Source organism: Gorilla gorilla, chromosome 1, assembly GCF_029281585.2.
Source record: "Gorilla gorilla gorilla isolate KB3781 chromosome 1, NHGRI_mGorGor1-v2.1_pri, whole genome shotgun sequence".
In the NCBI taxonomy this organism is placed as follows: Eukaryota; Metazoa; Chordata; class Mammalia; order Primates; family Hominidae; genus Gorilla; species Gorilla gorilla.
In genome coordinates, this window is record NC_073224.2 from 45,213,763 (window position 1) to 45,235,772 (window position 22,010).

The following is a 22,010-nucleotide window of genomic DNA, read 5'->3' on the forward strand; positions in this document are numbered from 1 at the left end:
TACCAAAAATGTTATCTTGCCTTCAAGCAAGGACCCTGGGGAGTTCTCTAAGACCCTTCAAGCCTAAAAGTTCCAGTGCACTCACGGGATGAGAAATCACTTGGTAGTACATAAATCAAAGCAAAAGATGCCTGCTCTTCTCTGTAACAGCGGAACAGTTGGCAAAATCCCAAATTGTTTATCAGATATTGGGGCTGCTCACAGTTTAGTTTCAGGAATTTATTGTCTAGGTAAGTGGTATCAGGACTTCAAAGTGGTGTCTCTCTACACAAATTAATCAACAAATTTAATGGGCCTGGCATCGTAGCTCACACCTGTAATCTCAGCACTTTGGGAGGACGAGGTGGGCAGATAGCTTGAGCCCAGAAGTTTGAGACCAGCCTGGCCAACATGTGAAACCCCGTCTCTACTAAAAATACAAAAAATTACCCGGGCATGGGGGCACATGCCCGTAATCTCGCTACCCAGAAGGCTGAGGTGGGAGGATCACCTGAGCCCAGGAGGTTGAGGCTGCAGCGAACAGTGATTGCACCACTGCACTCCAGCCTGGGTGACAAAGTGAGACCCTGTCTCAAAAAAAAAAAAAAAAAAATTAATGCAACTTCAGTTAATATCCTCATGAGATAAAAAGAAGGAGAAGAGGAAGAACAAGAAGAATAAAAAGGTAATGAGACAATCATTTCTCTCTCCATGTATTAATGTAACTCATAAATATTCACATATATGTGGTAATTAAAAGTAGGACCCTGCAAACCCACTCCTAGATATTTATTCCAGTGAAATGATGATCTGTATTCACACAAAAACCAAACATTTATAGCAGCTTTATCCTTAACATCCAAAAGCTGGAAACAACTCAAATGTCCCTCAGTTGGGAAACGAATAAACTGGTAGGTGTGGTATGTGTGTGTGGCATGTGTGGTATGTGTGTGTGGTGTGTGTGGTATGTCCACACCAGGGAATAATACTCAGCAATAAAAAGGAAGATACTACTGATACATGCAGCAACACGGATGAATCTTAGGGTAATTATGCTGAGTGAAAGAAGGCAGATTCACAAGGCTGCATACTGTATGATTCCATTTCTATAACATTCTGGAAAAGGTAAAACCATAGGGATGGAAAACAGATCAGTGGTTTCCAGGGGTTAACAGAGTGGGGAGGTTTGAGGGTGAACCCTTCGAAAGGATAGCATGAAGGAATTTGGGAAGGTAATGGAACTGCTGCCGTGCCTACACAACTCTGTGCATTTGGCAAAACTCAGAACTGTATACCCCGAAGAGCGAACTTTACTGTACGTAAACTAAAAAATAAAATAAACCTGTATTACACTAGTACAGGTTTAAACAGGTCAATGGAACATCACAGAGGGCTACAAATGAAATCCAATATAGTTAATTTGTTTTGCTAAAGATGGCATTTTTAAATCCATGGAGAAAATACACAGTGCTGGGAAAACTGGTTCTTATCATTAAAAAAAGATACTACCTCATACCTTAAATCAAAATAAATTCCAAAAGGATTAATTAAATGAGAACAATATTTAAATGAGAATACTAGAGAACATACAGATTTTTCTAATAATGTTGGTGTGGAAAGGATAATTACATTTATCTTTCTTAAGAATAATATAAAAGTCAGAAACCATAAAGAAAAAAAAGTATTTATTTATTAATTTTTTTTTTTTTGAGACAGGGTCTCACTCTGTCATTCAGGCTGGAGTGCAGCGGCACAATCACGGCTCACTGCGGCCTCAACCTCCTGGGCTCAAGCAATCCCCTTGCCTCAGCCTCCTGAGCAGCTGAGACTACAAGCACCAACCACCACACCTGGTTAATTTTTCTATTTTTTTGTAGAGACAGAATTTCACCATGTTGCCCAGCTTGGTCTCAAACTCCAGGGCTCAAGTGATCTGCCCACCTCAGCCTCCCAGAGTGTTGGGATTACAGGCATGAGCCACCACACCTGGTCAAGAATTGATTTAAAAATTTAAAAACTCCAGCCGGGCATCGTGGCTCACGCCAGTAATCCCAGCACTTTGGGAGGCCGAAGTGAGTGGATCATCTGAGGTTGAGAGTTCGAGACCAGCCTGACCAAATGGAGAAACCCTGTCTCTAATAAAAATACAAAATTAGCTGGTGTGGTGGCACACGCCTGTAATCCCAGCTACTCAGGAGGCTGAGGCAGGAGAATCGCTTGAACCCAGGAGGCGGAGATTACAGTGAGCCGAGATCGCGCCATTGCACTCTAGCCTGGGCAGCAAGAGTAAAACTTCATCTCAAAAAAAAATAAATAAATAAGTAAAAAAATCTCAGTAAAACAAACTAAGAATAACAATTAACAAGTCTGCAGACAAATGACAAACTGGGAAACATATCTATAACACTTATGATAGCTAAAGATATCTACAGTGGATGCTAGGGTCTGCCACCCTGATCCCTCTTTCAGTATTTGGGTGTTAATCCCCTAGCTGTCAGGAGTGTTGGTGGCTGACCGCTTATGCTAAGTTCCTCTCCTGTAATTATGTCCAAGCTGAGAGTCACTTCGCCTGAGGTCACACGCCCCTCCTGGAGACAGCCATCATCCAATGACTGGTCAAGAAAGGCCTGGCCCCCTTGCCTTGAGGCAGAACTGTGAAGGGCCATCCCAGCTCCAGAGCCCTCTGTGTGTTCAGCTAAGTGAGGCTTTTTTTTTTTTTTTTTTTTTTGCCATTCAATTCCTCCTCCTGGCCAATCCTACTTCTTTCACTATCCTTAGGTTTTGATGCCAAGGGCACTTCCCAATAAACTCTGAAATAGGAATCTCTGTCTCAGAGCCTGTTTCTGGGGAACTCAACCTAATATCCTTAATATGTAAAGAACTTTTACAAATCAACAAGAAAATAGAAAAAATGGGCAAAAGACATAGAAAGGAGAGGGCAGACCATCACTTTTTCTCTATTTGGATATTCTCTACTGCTGGAGAGGTAGGATTGTTCTCTTCTCATTGACTCTCTGATATTCTTTCTTTGGACTCTTCCATTGTCTGTTGTGTCAAAAAGGCTGCATCCACCACCACTTAGGAGGCCTGGAATGAACAGTTTGGACCAGCTCTGCTCCTGGAAGTGACATGAATGTCCTATTGCCCTGGATCTTTTTCTTATGCCCTCTTCTTGTTTCCTCAACTTTCTTCTCCACTAGACACAGTAAGATCCAGAACTTGAAGGTGAACTTAATGAAAAAAGGTAAAAGAAAGAAAGTTGCCTTGTGCCTAAGTCATGGGGGCTCTGCATGAACTCCAGCCTAGACCAACAGGCTCCATATTGGAGGTTGGGGCCCACGTCTCAGGGTTGTAGTCTTTGCTGTCAGTCATTGTTCTCTGAGGATGGTTTCCCTCCAGAACCTCATGGAGAGGGGTTATTGGCCAGAGGACAGGGACTGGGCTTTCCTGGGCTCCCTAGCCAAATGCTACCTTAATTTCCCCACCATTCTGAACCCACAGATGTATATGAGCGCTTGTAGGGAAAATGCACAGAATGAGAAAAGAGTTGTGGGTGGAAGCCTCCTTAACGTATCTAGCTCAGCCAGGTGGCTCTCTCAGAAGTTCCTCACAGAGCATTTTTGAGGTCGTAGATCATATCACCAAAAAGGGGCAATGAGCATCCTCAGCAGATTCCATTAGAATAAGGGTAACCCATGAGGTCATGTCTGGTGATTATAGAATTATCTTAATTATTTATTAATATAGTCAAGGCTTGAGAACACTGGCATTAGCACTATACAGTATAAACGTTCGAAAGCAAGCCAAACACTCCCTGGCACAGGTACATGAATGAGCAATGAGCCCCAGACCACACCTGAGATTGAGTGGGATAAGTGAGAAACTGTCGACTTTCAATACATACCTGAAAATCAGGACTGAATAGAGAACAGAATTCGACAACCTCTTATTACAGTGTTTCTTATTTTTGTGTGCACACCAGGATCTCCTGGGAAGATTTTACAAACTTCTCTTGTCCGGTTTTCACCTCTGGTCTGAGATGGGGCTCTGGCATCTGAATAACCACTGGTTAAGGCGAATCCCTAACTAGCAGATGGGGAGCTGAGACCCAGAGAGAGCAAGTAATTTGTCTAAGGTGACAGTGACCATTTGCCAAAGAGCCAGGACTAGTACCCAGGCTTCCAGACTCTGATCCAGGGTTCTTTTTACTATACAAGCAGGAGTGCAAAGAAATAGTTATTCTTTCCCCAACCACCTAGTTATCCTCAGTTACTTACGTGCCCACCTTGAAGAATGGAGTGTGGTTCCAGGCTGTGCTTGGGAACACAACTCAGAGATTTATACCACTGCCAAGCAAACCTGCCATTGAGTCATAGCTGTGAAGACATCTGTCTTTCATTTTCTTTCTTTTTTTTTTCTTTCTGAGATGGAGTCTTGCTCCATTACCCATGCTGGAGTGCAGTGGCACTATCTCGGCTCACTGCAAGCTCCTCCTCCCGGTTTCACGCCATTCTCCTGCCTCAGCCTCCTGAGTAGCTGGGACTACAGGCATCCACCACCACACCTGGCTATTTATTTGTATTTTTAGTAGAGACGGGGTTTCACCATGTTAGCCAGGATAGTCTCGATCTCCTGACCTTGTGATCCGCCCACCTTGGCCTCCCAAAGTGCTGGGATTACAGGCGTGAGCCACTGTGCCTGGCCCTGTCTTTCATTTTCAAAGATAAGGCCACTTGTTTTGTGTATTCCACCATAGCAGACATTAGAGAAATGTGTGACGCACATCTCCCTGGTTCCTGTGCACTCTTAATGCCTTGTGGTTTTTGGTTGTGATTGCTGGTTTACAAAACCCAACTCTCTATCTATGCTGTAACTTCCCAGAGGGATCTCTCTGCTGCTGTCCTTTCCTAGTCATTTCCCCTAAAGCCATTGAGTTTGACGTTTTCATTGAATGCAGGAGACACATCCCATAACATTGGTCAAGAAATAAGTATTTGTTGGCCAGGCACAGTGGCTCACCTGTAATCCCAGCACTTTGGAAGGCCGAGGCAGGTGGATCACCTGAGGTCAGGAGTTTGAGACCAGCCTAGCCAACATGGTAAAACCCCGTCTCTACTAAAAATACAAAAATTAGCCAGATGTGGTGGAGCACACCTATAAGCCCAGCTACTCAGGAGGCTGAGGCAGGAGAATTGCTTGAACCTGGGAGGCAGAGGTTGCAGTGAGCCGAGATTGTGCCACTGTACTCCAGCCTGGATTACAGAGCAAGACTCCGTCAAAAAAAAAAAAAAAGAAAGAAGTATTTGTTGAGAGAGAGTAGTACAGCCTTGTTCTTATGTTTAATCATGCTGTAGTTAGAAGGCACTTCAGGGTGTTGGGGAAATGGAATGTAAGCTGCTCAGAACCTCTTTTGGAAAAGTAGGCCCTTTATTCACAAGACACCCAAAAGAACACTTAAATGCATTCTCCTGGAGAAAAACAGCCTTGGCTACTCTGGAGAACCTCTGCTCAATCTCTCTACACTGGGCCTATGTTGATTAGCTGAGCTACATACCATCATCAACCATCTCAAAAGCGCTGGGCTATGTAGCAGATACCTGGCAACTGCAAGTCTTCCAGCTTCCTGGAAACCTGGATTTGTCACCCGTTACAGCCACCTGTGTTTTACAGTTGAGAAATTCTAGGGACCCAGCCATTAAAGGCCAGCTAAGGTCATTCACATGGAGTTCAGAGTACAACCAGAGCAGAAGGGAAACTTGCTGGGATTCTAGAATCAAAGGACACTATAGCTGGAAGGGATTTCAAGAGGTCATTTGGTTCATTTGCTTCACTGCAGGTAGACAATGAAACCGTCCAAGACTAACAGCTGGGGGCAAAGGCTTCACAATGACTCCAACCTCTTGCTTCAAGTTCTCCCTTCCTCACAGTTCTTCCTTAAATCTAACCAAAATCTCTTGTTGTTGCCCTTTCTACCTTCCCAACTAGTGTTTAATGGAGAGACAGTGTTTCTCTATTGCTTGTTCTATTTAAGAGTCGGCTCCTGAGAAGGCTTGAACAATACCCTTGGAGAGGCTCTGTGGGGGGCTGCAGCAGGCAAAGGCAGACGTTTCTGAATTTTTGGCTCTTTTATACTCTGCATTTCTTTGATCCACCCTCCCCGGAGAAGAGAGACAGAGAGATGTCAATGGAACACAAATACAGAAGATAATGAGCAATAGTATTCATGACCATAGTAAGCTTCAGGGTGAAGGGTGTTAGGGTAGGCTGATGGAAGATATCATTTCTGATTTCTGACAGTATTTATTTATTTATTTAGAGACTGGGTCTCTTTCTGTTGCTCACACTGCAGGGAAGTGGCACAATCTCAGCAATCTCAGCTCACTGCAACCACTGCCTCCCGGGCTCAAGAAATCCTCCCACCTCAGCCTCCCAAGTAGCTGGACCACAGGTGTCAGCCACCACACCTGGCTAATTTTTGTATTTTTTGTAGAGAGAGGGCTGTGCCATGTTGCCCAGCCTGAACAGTTATTATTTAAATGGAATCTGATCCAGAGGGAGACTGTGTTGTGTCCCTCCCAGGAGAACTTACCGATGGGAGAAGGTCTGGTTATAGGGATGATTGCATTGTACTCCCCAGTTGGGAGAAGAAAGATGGAGAAGCTTCTTTTGAACTCTTTCCAACTCTTTCTCTGGTCTGAAAAAGCCCCAGTTCTAAGAATTTCGAAAGAGCATTGCATATGAGGAAACTAATAAGCAAACTACTGCTAAATGAGATCCCCTTTGAACTTGACTCTCACCCTGCATTAAACCAGTATGGACAAGCCTAAAATGAGATGGTTCTTACATGGCTCCCCAGGCAAAATTTTGGAAACTAACAACTGACATTGTCTTTTTGATATTTTCCCACCCTACTGCCTCCTTCAATTAGACTGTACAGTGGGAGGAGATAACAGAGTTCTAAGATTATTCCCAGATACAGAGTTTTATTTTATTGAGTCTCCTTTGGGGTAAACTATCCACTAGCATTTGCATCAATTACTCTTAAATTGCTACCTAATAGGAAATGCTTCAGTTGGGAGTTGGGAGAAGAATTTCTCTTAAGCCAGTTCTCCTTAAAGGTAAAAGAAGATATTTCAAACTGTATGCTGAAGAGCTTTTTTTTTTTTTTTTGAGATGGAGTCTTACTCAGTCACCCAGGCTGGAGTGCAGTGGCACAATCTTGGCTCACTGCAACCTCCGCCTCCTGGGTTCAAGCAAGTATCCTATCTCAGCCTCCCGAGTAGCTGGGATTACAGGTGCATGCCACCATGCTAGCTAATTTTTGTATTTTTAGTAGAGACGGGGTTTCACCATGTTGGTCAGGCTGGTCTTGAACTCCTGACCTCAGATGATCCACCTGCCTCAGCCTCCCAAAGTGGTGGGATTACAGGCATGAGCCACTGCACCTGACCTCGAAGAGCTTTAAGGAAAAAAAAAATTACACAACTGCAGTGAGCTGAGATAGTACCACTGCACTCCAGCCTGGGTGACAGAGAGACTCCACCTAAAAAAAAAAATTATATACATATGTGTGTGTGTGTATATATATATACATACACACACACATATACACACACACATGTATATATATACATATATACACACACATATGTATATATACATATATACATGCATGTGTATATATGTAATGTATACATATGTGTGTGTATATATATATAGAGAGAGAGACCTACAGCCTGTTCTTTGCATCAACCACTCTTCAAAACACTTTTAACCAATCTTTTCTAATCTACCAACAAGCATGTCCATCAACTAGGAAGCATTACTGAGCCCAGCTTGATGCCGGAGAGTGTAGGACTTATCCCAACGTATAAGGCTTAAACTCTGCCCTCAAAAAGTGTCCAGGGTAGTGGGGATGCAAGACTAACCCACAGCAAACAACCAGAGGCTGATGCAGAGAAATATATGTTTAGATTCCAAGTGGTATGGAACAGACCTTAAATACAACAGAAATTCTGCAATTGGTGAATTAAACTAGTCAGCCAGCTCTTAGTAGAGGGTGCACAACCCAAACGGGCTTTTTTTTTTTTTTTGGAGACTGAATCTCACTGTGTTGCCCAGGCTGGAGTGCAATGGCGTGATCTCAGCTCACTACAACCTCTGCCTCCTGGGTTCAAGTGATTCTCCTGCCTAAGCCTCCTGAGGAGCTGGGATTACAGGCATGTGCCACCACGCCCAGCTAATTTTTGTTTTTTTGTTTTTTTTTTTGAGATGGAGTCTCGCTCTGTCGCCCAGGCTGGAGTGCAGTGGCGTGATCTCAGCTCACTGCAACCTCCGCCTCCCGGGTTCAAGCAATTCTTCTGCCTCAGCCTCCTGAGTAGCTGGGATTACAGGCACCTGCCACCAACCCCGGCTAATTTTTGTATTTTTAGTAGAGATGGGTTTTCACCATGTTGGTCAGGCTGGTCTCGAACCCCTGACCTCATGATCCACCTGCCTCGGCCTCCCAAAGTGCTGGGATTACAGGTGTAAGCCATTGCACCTGGCCATTAATTTTTGTATTTTTAGTAGACATCGGGTTTCACCATGTTGGCCAGGCTGGTCTCGAACTCCTGGCCTCAAGTGATCTGCCTGCCTTGGCCTCCCGAAGTGCTGGGATTACAGCGGTGAGTCACTATGCCTGGCCCCAAACTAGCTTTCAAGACAGGATACATTTTCGAGAGGCGGAATAAAAAAAAAAAAAAAAAAAAGAAAAGGGAATAAGATAATTATGAAAATTTAAACTAGCATTTAAAAATTTTTTATTACAGATCATTTCAATCATATAGAAAGTTACAGAAACCTCATGCACTCATCACTTTATCAATTCATGGCCAACCTTGCTTTATCTATATATACCATCCCCCACATTTCCCTACCTCCTGGATTATTTTGAAGCAAATCCCAGACATCATATCATTCCATCTGTAAATATCTCAGTATTTTACTAGCATTTTGATGTAAGCATGATTGAATTATACAGGTCAGAGCGTGTTTCAAAAAAACAGTACAGGCCGGGTGCAGTGGCTCACGCCTGTAATCCCAACAATTTGGAAGGCCGAGGTGGGCGGATTACCTGAGGTCAGGAGTTTGAGACCGGCCTGGCCAACATGGTGAAACCTTGTCTCTACTAAAAATATAAAAATTAGCCAGGCATAGTGACCGGTGCCTGTAATCCCAGCTACTCAGGAGGCTGAGGCACAAGAATGCTTGAACTGGGAGGCGGAGGTTGCAATGAGCTGAGATTGTGCCACTGCACTCCAGCCTGGGCAATAGAGTGAGACTCTGTCTCAAACAACAACAACAACAACAAAACAGAAGTTGAAAGTCTTGGCACAATAAAAAGATCCCACAAGCCTTAGGCAATGGCACATTTATTTTGTTCAACAACATCCCAGTACATCAGAAGAACCCCTAATGTTTTTTTTTAGAGGAGGTTGAAATAAAATAGATATGTCCAGAAATGCATGCTTTTTGCTATAATGCTTGGACCTGAATGGAATGTCAGAAATATATGGACAAACACTTGTCCCTGTACATCTGCTGCAACTTAAGTATATTTCTTTAAGCTATTTTCAACGTAGATCAGAGTGGTATTTCAGGAAGACACGCCTTTCTTAAACCAGAGTCCAACCAAAGTGGTCGGTGGAATCTGAGGATGGTGGGACAGTGTAGGGCAAGGAGGTAAAAGCAGAACCGGAGAAGAGGCAGAACAGGGTGGGAGCGGGAGGCAGATTGGGTGGGCATGGAGGCTCTCAAGGCTCTGGCTGGATGTGAAACTGAGTGGGAGGCAAAGAATGAAAGTGGAGCATGTTAATCTTGGAATGAGGATGAGTCATGCAGAAAATGAGACGCTTTCCCACTGATGCTCTGAATAATACCCCATGACTGGGAAAAGAAACCAAATGAATATTGCTCTTGATGGCAGTGGAGATAGGGTATGGCATGCGAAGTGTGCAGGGGAAAATCGGGCACCCCTCCTCGCTCTTTCACCTTTCCTGGGTGACCTGAAACAAACCATTTAACCTCTCAAGTCATACTCCACATCCCAACAAAAGAGCAGTGATGCTAGATTATCTCTGGGTCCCTTGAGACCTACAACATTCAACAATTCAATTAACTAAAATGGATTGTAGGGCAGACGTGGTGGCTCACACCTGTAATCCTGACTGGGCTGATTGTTTGAGCCCAGGAGTTCAAGACCAGCCTGGGCAACATAGAGAAACCCCTCCCACCCCAACGCTACACACACACACACACCCACACACAAAAAGTTTTGTAAAAGGGCAGGTAGATATGAATTTGGGGTGACCTTTCGATGGTGGCTGTAGAAAACAGCAATAGCAATTGAGACAACCTATACCTTACATAAGCTATAATAAGGGGAAATAAAATATGGCCCTTGCCCACATCTATCACGTTTGTATTTGTCAGTTACTCTATGAAGCAGTTTACATACATTATCTCACCTAATCCTTATAAAAACCCTATGAGGGGCTGGGCTCATGGTGGTGGCTCATGCCTGTAATGCCAGCACTTTGGGAGGCCGAGGCAGGTAGATCACCTGAGGTCAGGAGTTCAAGACCAGCCTGACCAACATGGTGAAACCCCATCTCTACTAAAAAAACAAAATTAGCCGGGCACGGTGGCGCATGCCTGTAATCCCAGCTACTTGGGAGGCTGAGGCAGGAGAATCGCTTGAACCCAGGAGGTGGAGGTTGCGGTGAGCCAAGATTGCACCATTGCACTGCAGCCTAGACAACAAGAGTGAAACTCTGTCTCAAAAACAAAACAAAACAAAACCCTATGAGGTAGGTTCTAATATTATCATACTGCCGTGAGGAAACTGAGGCACAGAGAGCATAAGTAATCTACCCAAAACATTGCCAGTAAATAGGAAAGCCAGGATTGAACTCAAATCTATCTAAATTCCAAACCCTTAACCATTGTACTACATGCTCACCTATTATGCTAGAGTGCATAGAATAACTATTAACATCTTGTATTTTATCATCCAATCATAATCCAGAAACCTCCATTAAATATCTATCTAACCTAAGAGCCAGCTTGAAGAAGTTCCCACTGGGAAAATCTGGGACAAATTAAGCACCAAAATTAAGTCAGTAATGAATTATAAAGCACTAAAAAAATAGGCATTTGTAAGTCCTTACTGATAATAGGTAAATAAGTAAATGGGGAGAAGGGAGGGCTCTTGCTTACAGCAGAATATTGAGAGTTGGCTAGGAAATGGGGAGGAACTGCTGGAGCCAGAACATCATCATTTTAGAAATCATTGTAGTAAACATGGGATCAGGCAGGAATTACCAATAGATGCTAAATCAAAGGAGGAAATGTTGAAGAACAAGCTATCTGCATGGTCTTAAAAGTATCTCCCCAAAGACTGCTTATTAGTTGAAGGGAGAAAAAAATTAATTACCCAGTGGAGAAACTGGGCAACACCTTGACAGGGTGATACAAATTTACATTTACCAGTAAGGGGCAGATGAAACTTGTGTGCCTCCAGCATGATATCCTTAGAAGGACACAATGTTAATTTTTGCAATATTCTAGCCAAGAGTACATAACAAACAAAATAGGAATGTTCTATTTAAAAAAAAAAAAAAGATGAGGGGCACTGTATTCTTAAAAAATATCAACATCATAAAAGACAAAGGGCCAGGGGTAGGGGCTTACACCTGTAATCCCAGCACTTTGGGAGGGAGGCCGAGGCGGGTGGATGGATCACTTGAGGCCAGGAGTTCATGACCATCCTGGCCAACATGGCGAAACTCCATCTCTACTAAAAATACAAAAATTAGCCGGGTGTGGTGGCACATGACTGTAGTCCCAGCTACTCAGGAGGCTGAGGATCGCTGGAACCCAGGAGGATGAAGTTGCAGTGAGCCAGGATTGTGCAACTGCACTCCAGCCTGAGCAACAGAGCAAGACTCTGTCTCAAAAAAAAAGACAAAGAAAGGCTATGGAAATGTTCCAGATTAAAGGAGGTAAAAGGGATAAGAACGGATAAGACAACTAGATGTAAGCCTGACCCTAGACTCAGTGCTGCACAGGAGTGGGGAGAAGAGGATAATTCTATAAAATACACCATTAGATCAACTGACAACATTGGAATATAGGCAGTACCGATGTAAAATTGTGAGGCTGATAAATTTACTGTGGTTATGTAAGAGAATATTCCTATTTTTATTTTTATTTTTTTCTCTACTCCATGTGGAACAGGGCTAACTCACAGGCAATGTGCGAAGAGTTGGCCTATTCCTATTTTTATGAATTGCACACTAAGGTATTCAGAAGTGAAGGATCATGATGTATGTAACTTACCCTCATATGGTTCAAAAGAGAGAGAAAGAGAATGCAAAAATAGCTAAAGCAAATGGGGTAAAATGCTAACAATAGGTAAAAGTAGGTAAAGGGTATACGTTTATCTTATCCCTTTTTCCTCCTTTAATCTAAAAGGGATGTTTCTTGAAACTTATTCTAAGTTTGAGAATATGTCCAAATAAGTTTGGGGTTTTTTTTGGCCAGTCTGATATCACATTACTGAGTGGTGGTCAGACCCTGAGTTCTTTAGCATTTGCTGTTGTTGTTCAGTCAGGATTTTGCTTTGTCGCCCAGGCTGAAGTGCAGTGGCATGATCTCAGCTCGCTGCAGCCTCTGCCTCCCTGGCTCAAGCGATCCTCCCACCTCAGCCTCCCAAGTTGCTGGGACCACAGGGGTTTTTACCATGTTGCCCAGGCTGGTCTCCAACTCCTGAGCTCAAGCAATATGCCCGCCTCGACCTCTAAAAGTGCTGAAATTATGCGTGTGAGCCACCAGGCCTGGCCCAAGACCCTGTGTTCTTGACTGGAGATGGGGAAAAATGCCCTGCGTTGAGCCATGAGAATAACCGTCGTTCAACAGGAGAAGCTCAAAGCAGAGCTGGCTCCCTGTAGTTCAGGGGTTCACCAACCAACATGAAGAGTTACCTGGGTCACAAAGAAAACAGGCTCATGAGTAAACAAATAACAGAGTAATTCCACTGTGAGAAACACCAGGAAAACCAACATCTCCATATGTGTAAGGAAAAGATCTCCAGGCATGGGCCTGTAGCCTAATTATTTCAACACAAGTCTACCCAGCAGAAGGATTAGCCTGTTCAAGCTCACCTTTCATTTGCGATATATATGTGAAATCTTCTGGAACTAGAAGGCTCATTGGCAGATGGGAAAGGCGAGGAACAAACTGCTGTCTTTGATACAACACACGCTAGGGCTTGAGGAAACTATGGAATGAGTAACAAATTAGTAGACAACTTTTGACAACAAGATTATTATTGTTGCCATAGACTTGAGTCACTACCATGCGCTAGACCCTGAGGATACAGAAAGATAAAAGCAATGATCCCTGTCCTCAAGTAGCTTTGGGGAGCCGGGAGAGAGACACACAAAAGGGATACATTACAGGGCAGCAAATGAAAAGTATACTTTATGGAATACGACAGTCAGGAAAAGCTATTGTGGATGTGTGGCACCAAGAGAAGTGGTAGGGATAGGGTTTTCATTCATTCACTCATTTACTCATTCATTTATTCAAGCATTCTTTCAATAAATATTTATTCAACTTTTTTTTTTTTTTTTTTTTTGAGACGGAATCTCACTCTGTCACACAGGCTGGAGTGCAGTGTCACAATTTTGGCTCAGTGCAACCTCCACCTTCCAGGTTTAAGTGATTTTCCTGCCTCAGCCTCCCGAGTAGCTGGGATTATAGATATGCACCACCACGCCCAGCTAATTTTTGTACTTTTAGTAGAAACGAGGTTTCACCATGTTGGCCAGGCTGGTCTCAAACTCCTGACCTCATGTGATCTGCCCGCCTCAGCCTCCCAAAGTGCTGGGATTACAGGTGTGAGCTACCGCGTCTGGCCTATTCAGCTTTTTAAACTGCACAGTACTGTGCAAACACTTAAGGAGAACAATTAGATAAAAATGCTGTGGGGAGAAGGAAGATATATGTTCAGGGTTCTTTAATAAGAGCGGCTAAAATTTAGCTATTAAATATTTATTAGCTATGAAACCGTATTAGTTTCCTGTGGTGGCTCTAACAAATTACTCCAAAATCGACTACTTAAAACAACAGAAATTTATTGTCTCAGAGTCCTGGAGGCCAGAAGTCTAAATTCAAGGTGTTGGCTGGGCCCTGCTCCCTCCAGAGGCGTAGGGGAGAATCCTTTCTTGCCTTTTCCAACTTCCGTTGGCTGGTGGCATTCCTTGGTTTGTGGCTGCCTCACTGCCATCTCTGCCCCAATCTTCACATGGTCTTCTCCTTTGTCCTTTGTAACTCTCTTATGAGGACACTTTTCACTGAATTTAGGGCCCACCTAGATCATCCAGGATGAGTGCTTCATCTCAAGATACTTAATTACATCTGCAAAAGTCTCTTCCCAAATAAGGTAACATTCACAAATTTCAGAAATTAGGACACAGACATATCTTTTTGGAGGCTATCATTCAACCCATTATAGGCCCTTTCCATGTGCCAGGCATTGTCCTAAGCATCTTATATGTATCAACTCGTCTGACTCATAACAAGCCAATGAGATAGGTTATGAATTGTGTCCCCATTGAGAAAATGAAGACACAGAGCCATTGGGTAACTTGGAACCATCACTGAGGATAATTGGACTTGAATGGAGAGCTTGTATTGAGCGGTCATGAGAGATGACTTTGGATAGACAAGTTAAGGTCACATGTGGAATATTTTAAATACCTGAATAAAATACTGTACTTTATTCTTCAGGTAATGGGCAGGTACTGGGAGTTCTTGAGCAAGAGCAGCACGTGAATATTGATGCATGAGAATATTAATTGGAAAGGACTGTGTAAAATAGATAGAAGAAGAAAGGGGGAACAGAAACCTTATTAGGAAATGCTCACATAATTGCTGAGAATGATGATGCAGGCCTGGACCACAGAGGTCTGGCTACAGAAACAGAAAGGAATACTTCATAGCTTGTCCCTCTTTTCATCCCAATGTGTGCAGCCAGACTCTTTTTTTCCATTAGACTTATCTCTTCCATCTTCCTATGTTGCATACCAGGGGGCAGTCGAGAGATAAGACAATCTCCATTTGCTCCAGTTTAGCAGGCACTGGTTTTTCCATTAAAGGATTGCACTCAAAATTTGGAGACACTTGCATGGACAGCGCCTAGAAACACAATTCCTTATTGTTTTGATTGTGGTTGCTTCTAAGGTAAAGACACTTTGAGGATAATATCTCTCTTGATAATATCAACTCTGACTTTATGATGGAGTAACCCTCGAAGCCAACATAAAGCGTAAGTGAAGCCACTATCAAGTATTCCCAGGGAACGGGCTGTAGAGACAGCTACGATGATGTTAGATCTTTGCTCTCTTCCTCCAGAATCAGCAGACAGGCAGAAAGAAGTGTCTCTATTCTCACTTCCTACCTACACTTCTTGGTGACTACTGCTGGTGCTGCTCCTGCCACAAGCTGAATATTAAACATGCTTATTCATTTTTAGTCTTTTAGGCTACCTTTGAGGATTCATTCAGTAACACCTGATGTGAAAGACATTTCCTGTTGAATAATGGAAGGTTTGAGTGTGAGAGACCCCCAGCAGTACTCTGGGTCCTTAGTTACTAGTCAGGCTTCAGGAGCCATTAATGCTAGTCAGAGTAACAAAATGTTGTCAAAAACCATAATTATTTTTCTGTAACACAGTATAAGCAAAACCTGAAATGCTTATTTGCACCTGGAATTTGACTGTTTTTTAAAAACTGCTTTCCCACAAGAATAAGACATTTGATTTCATTTAAAAATTAAATTTAAAAATTTAATATAGAAGTTACAAAAATTAGCCGGGGGTGGTGGCATGAGCCTATAATCCCAGCTACTCAGGAGGCTGAGGCAGGACAATCGCTTGAACCTGGGAGGCAGAGGTTGCAGTGAGCCGAGATGGCACCACTGCACTCCAGCCTGGGTGACAGAGCAAGACTCAGTTTCAAAAAAAATTAATATAGAAAAGATGTCTGTTCATTTGAAAATAAAATTCAAATGATGACAGATTAATAAAAAATAAAAAGTAAAATTAGGCCAGGTGCGGTGGCCCACGCCTGTAATCCCAGCACTTTGGAAGGCTGAGGCTGGCAGATCACTTGAGGTCAAGAGTTCAAGACCCACCTGGCCAACATGGTGAAACCCTATCTCTACTCAAAATACAAAAATTAGCCGAGTGTGGTGGCACACGCCTGTAATTCCAGCTACTTGGGAGGCTGAGGCAGGAGAATGGCTTTAACCTGGGAGGTGGAGGTTGTGGTGAGCTGAGATCGCACCACTGCACTCTAGCCTGGGCGATAAAGTGAGAGTCCATCTCAAAAAAAAAAAAAAGTAAAATTAATAAATTCATAAGTGTGGGGATACTTTTAAAAAATATTTTTTATATGAACTCCAGATAATATCCTCTCTCCAGAGTTAAAAAGTATGGGCTTATAATGCCTGGGTACTCAAAATGTGTTCTGGGGGCCATCTACACAGGCATCGCCTAGGAGCTTGTTAGAAATGCAATCTCAGGTCCCACTGCTGGCCTACTGAATCAGAATCTGCATTTTCATGAGTTCCCAGGTGATTTGTGTGCACATTCAAGTACCAGAAGCACTGAACTCACAGACTGAGGGGACAGTATTTTTACTAACACTAGCCCTTTGAAGGATATTCAGGTTGTTAAAGAATTGAAAGTAAAAAATAGATAAAAGTGGGAGGCAGAAGAATTAACTAATTCTTCCTACAGAACTATGTGTGAATGGGACCCAATTTTGGAACACATCACTAGAGAATCAGAACTTGGAGTGACCTGTTAAAGAGGTGTCACTCACAAGTAGGCCACCTCCCCTTGGTCCTTATAGTAATTACAAATAAGAAAATCATAGAAGCAGAAACTTTTAGAACTGAGATGAACGGTAGAACTTGTAGTAGTTGGTGCTCATGAGGTCTCGAGCCTCTGACTGGGTTTGTTCCCCCCAAATTTGGGTATGAAGTTAAAAATAAAAATGTTGGCTGGGCGTGGTGGCTCATGCCTGTAATCCCAGGACTTTGGGAGGCCAAGGCGGGTGGATCACCTGAGGTCAGGAGTTCAAGACCAGCCTGGCCAACATGGTGAAACCCCATCTGTACTAAAAATATAAAAAATTAGCCTGGCGTGGTGGCAGGTGCCTGTAATCCCAACTACTTGGGAGGCTGAGGCAGGAGAATCTCTTGAACCCAGGAGGCGAAGGTTGCAGACAGCCGAGATGGCACCACTGCACTCCAGCCTGGGCAACAGAGAGAGGCTCTGCCTCAACAACAACAAGAAAGTTGCAGGTGCAGTTAGGGCCTTGTATTCACAAGCTGTAGGGTCTTGAGCAAATTCCTTAACTGCTTGGGGTGTCAGTCCATAATCTGTATCATCAGGAAGCTCAGGTAAGTGTTCTGAAAACTGTATGGGAACCTGGAATGTTATCATGGCAGATTTCAAGGGTGAGTCCCAGTTTCATCCAATAACTGCATGTTGTGTGAGATAATATCACAACAGAGGGCGGTAGTCTGCTTGAAGTAAAGAAAAAGTGAGCTAATTAACTAAAGAATGTGCCATGATGTTTTCTACACTGTCCAGAGGAAACAGAGCCTCTGTTTCTGGTGTTCTAGTATAGATAGGAGATCATGGAGTTTCACTAAAGACCTGCGGAATGAATGCATGAAATACCAAGTTGGCGGGAGCAGTGACTCACACCTGTAATTCCAGCACTTTGGGAGGCCAAGGCGGGTAGATCTCCTGAGGTCAGGAGTTCAAGACCAGCCCGGCCAACATGGCCAAACCCTTGTCTCTACTGAAAAAAAAAAGAAATACTAAGTTGGGAAAAGTAAATTCATCAACATTCATTCATTCAACAAATATTTACTGAGTACCCTCCATGTGCCAAGCTGGCTAAGGACATAACGGTGAGCAAATGTACACACTGTCCCTGCCCTCACAGAGCTTACAATCCAATCAAATATTTGGTTTAATGTAAAATTGCATCTTTGCTAAATGCCACAAAAGAGCCGGGCAATGAACTGAGAGAACTTGTTCTAGAACGATCTGACCTGGTCAGGGGAATCAGGGAAGACTTCCTGAGGAAGTGACCCTTGAGCTGAGAGCTGAAGAACGAGCAAGAATTAACGTGGGGACGAAGGGAGGAAAGAGTGTCCCGGGGTGAGAACACTGTGTGCACAGGCCTTCTGGCAGGAGGGAGTGTGTAGATTCATGGTGGTCAGAAAGGCCAGTCCCCTCTTTATCTGGTGGCGCGACATCATGAGGCTGGGGACGGCAGCCAGAGGCAGATCAGATCTGGTCCGGCCGTGTGCACCCAAGTTTGGTTCTCCTTCTCCTAGCACTGGGAGGCCACTGCAAGATCTCAGCCGTGATGGCGTGGGGGTGGTGGAGGATGTGTATTTTGCAAGGACTACATCTGGATTTCAAAAAGATCACTCTGGCAGTAAAATGGAGTACAACTCAGGAACAGGAGGGCAGAGTGGCTGTTTGGAGAAAGGCAGGATACTTTTACAGTCTAGAAGAGAGCCTGGAAATGCTCCCTTCCACAGAAGTTCCAGCTCCTGCAGCCTAGTTCCGTCCTCATGCAACCTTCCTTCCGTGAGGTCTTGCCTACCAAGAGGGAAGGAGGAAGGACCTGTGCAATGAGCTTTAACCCGAGACAGAGAAAGTGAACAAACTGGAAGTCCAGCTGGCAAATGAGTCCTTTTTGTGTCCATATGAATGAGTTCGCCTAGGTGAAATAATTCAAAAGTGGTTTCTGAATTTGCAAGTTGAGAACTCAGCTCTGGATTCTTGGTGACCCCAAGTACAGGAGGCCTGAAAAGCCCTGTCTGAGAATATGCACTAGGCAGCTCCATCTCCTGTACTCACCTTTTAACTCCAGTTAAGAAGCTATCATGTACACCCCCTCACTGAGAAGATGTGGAAAGTGAGGCCCAGAGAGGTTTAGTAACTTCTCCAACATCACACAGTAACTTTTAAGGGCCAGTCCCTGAACTGTCATCCTAAAACTCATTAGGTGTGTGATCCTTTCAAAATGCTCTACTGGCTGGCATGTTTAGGGATGAGTAATGGAGAGAGTCATAAAAACATACTTTTAAATTAAATTCTTTTTTTCAAATTTTCTGTACATTGTGCTTTAATTACCATCTCCAGCCCCAAGAGTAGAAGGGCTAAAGAAAGAATGGGCATTCAGTCTAAAGTCTTAACACTGACTACCTGAGCCTTCAACAATTTCTGGTATTAACATTATATAGCACTGCACCCAAGAAATTCACAGATGCTTTTAATGAGTGTTTCTGTATAGATAGCAGTGCCTTTATTCCTAGATCGAATTTCCAGGCATGACTGGAGAACTTAGACCCAGTTTCCAGCCTCCAAGAAAAATAAGTTCCTTTTGCTGCTAGCCCTCATCTGCTATTCATTTTTTTTTTTTTTTTTTTTTTTTGAGGTGGAGTTTTGCTCTTGTCGCCCAGGCTGGAGTGCAATGGTGCTATCTCAGCTCACTGCAACCTCTGCCTCCCTGGTTCAAGCAATTCTCCTGCCTCAGCCTCCCGAGTAGCTGGTTTTATAGGCATGCACCACCATGCCTGGCTAATTTTTGTATTTTTAGTAGAAATGGGGTTTCACCATGTTGGCCAGGCTGGTCTTGAACTCCTGACCTCAGGTGATCCACGAGTCTAGGCCTCCCAAAGTGCTGGGATTACAGGTGTGAGCCACTGTGCCCGGCCTATTCTTTAAATTAACAAATATAAAAATTCAGTGACTGTTCCCAGCCTCTTACTGTACAGTTTCACTCTCTGCACTGTTCCTGTTTCCCCTTTGCTGCTACGTGGGTTTCCTGCTCTGACCATTTCTTTCATATGGTTTCCCTCACACCTCTGAGACTTTAGTGCTATTTCTGGGCTTTATTGCTGCATTGTCAGTTGTTTATTCTTTGTTCCACTGCCTGTTCCTTTGAGAGCAGCTGAAAAATCAAACCTTGGCCCTCATGTTGTTGGTAGAGATTTCACTTCATATTTGTAATAATTATTCATTTATGTTTTGAGAGATTTCCCCATCAGTTTTAAGATTGAACATTAGAAGTGATTTACTGTCAGCCAAAGTCAAATATAATGTGGTTTTCACAGGGTTTTGTTATTTTATCTTTCCAAGCAGGGTACAGCTTTATACACTCATGATTTTTGATTACCAAAATTCAGAAGTATGTTTGTGTTTAGCAGTTTTTACGAGAGTCTTACAAGATCATTTTAAACTTTCATTAAAAGCAAGGAGAGGTCCAGAGGGCTTTGAGATTGCAGTTTGTCTGAAGCCCTTGACTTTCATTCAAATTGGCAGTCTCTTTTCCAAAAAGAGCATTATTCTCTCATCTTTAAAGTATGCTGGGTTTAGTCAGTTTGGATACTAAGCAAGTTATCAGGAGATTTCTCAAACATTAAGAAGAGAAAGCCAAGCCGTCTTACTCAACCCAGGGCCACAGCCTCCAGGGGTGTTGGTGAATAATAGTATAGTGTCCCTTCATTTTAATCTATTCCTGCCCGTGTTGACACTCTACTAGGACAACCAGATGAAAAGGGAAAAAACTCGAGTTGAGGTACCAAAGTCTTTTGCCTATACAATGTTAGAGGGAAACAAAGTCTGACTGAAGTGTTCTGCTGTGTGGTAAATATTACTCTCTCCAGAGAACATGAGTATAACTTCTCTACAACCTGGAAAATGTACTCCCTGCCCCCTCTGCCCCGCCCCCAACCACCCACCAGGAGGGAATAAAGCACATTGTCTGGGAAATGGCTGAAATGCAGGCACAAAGTAGGTTTTCGGAAGCGGCTATGAGTTGAACCTGTTTTTATATGGGTCTAAAAATCTCCCAATTTAGTTTGTTTAGTTATTGAAGGATTGCTATTGTGTTTGCAAAACATCACTGACTTTTACATCTTCTTATTGGTTCTTCTTTGGGTATCAAATCTTCACATTTGGAGGAATGTATTTTTTAAATAAAGCGAGGCAAAGCAGCCCTTAGTAGAAAGCAAAATGGTCTTCAAACTGCCTCTAGGCCATTTCCATGAGGATATCTTGACCCATACGTGGCTCCCGAATTTCTGTATATGAGGGGCTAGTTGATAGGATGTTTGAAGCTGTGTTTACATATGATCAGAAAAATGTCACTCATCCATATCAAAGGAGAGGAAGTTATGGAAGTCCTAAACCCATTAATCCACCCTTTAGCACTGCCGAAACCCAGACTTCACTTCAAATTAAGCACATTAAAAATGGAGTTCATATTTTCTCCTAAAAATCAGCTTCTTGGCCTCCCTTCCCAACTTCCTGACCTGTTTAAGGCAGTATTTTCCTTGTCAGGTTAGAAACATTATAACTATCTTTGTTCTCCTACCTAGCTTCCTCCTTCCCAATACCCAATTAATCATCAAATTCTATCATTTTTTCCTTTATAATGTCTTGAAAATTTTCCTCCATTCTTTATATTCCAGCAAAACAGAAACAGAAGGTGAGGATCCAGCTCTCCAGTCTGGATGGGGAGACTAGAAACACACCACATACAAGTGAAAAAAATTTCATAGGAATTACAAGAATACCAAAACAATGCAAAATAACAGCTCCAAACAAGCATTGTATACACATCTCCAGGCAATAGCTGGCACTGCATTTGTCCAGTAGCAATCTAGGGCAGTGGGTGGGGAGGTCCTTCTGCTGCGCAGGGGCTGTGGTGAGGCCTTTCAGGTCCAGCTTAAGCCACTCTGATTCCAGCCCCACCCCACCTTAGATGAGGAAGCTGTTCCTTTCCAGATCAACTCATCTCCACCCACAACACAGTGCTTATGTATTCAGTCTAAAATAGCACAATTTATCAAGAGTATTCCATCGTAATTTTAAAACGTCGTGTTTA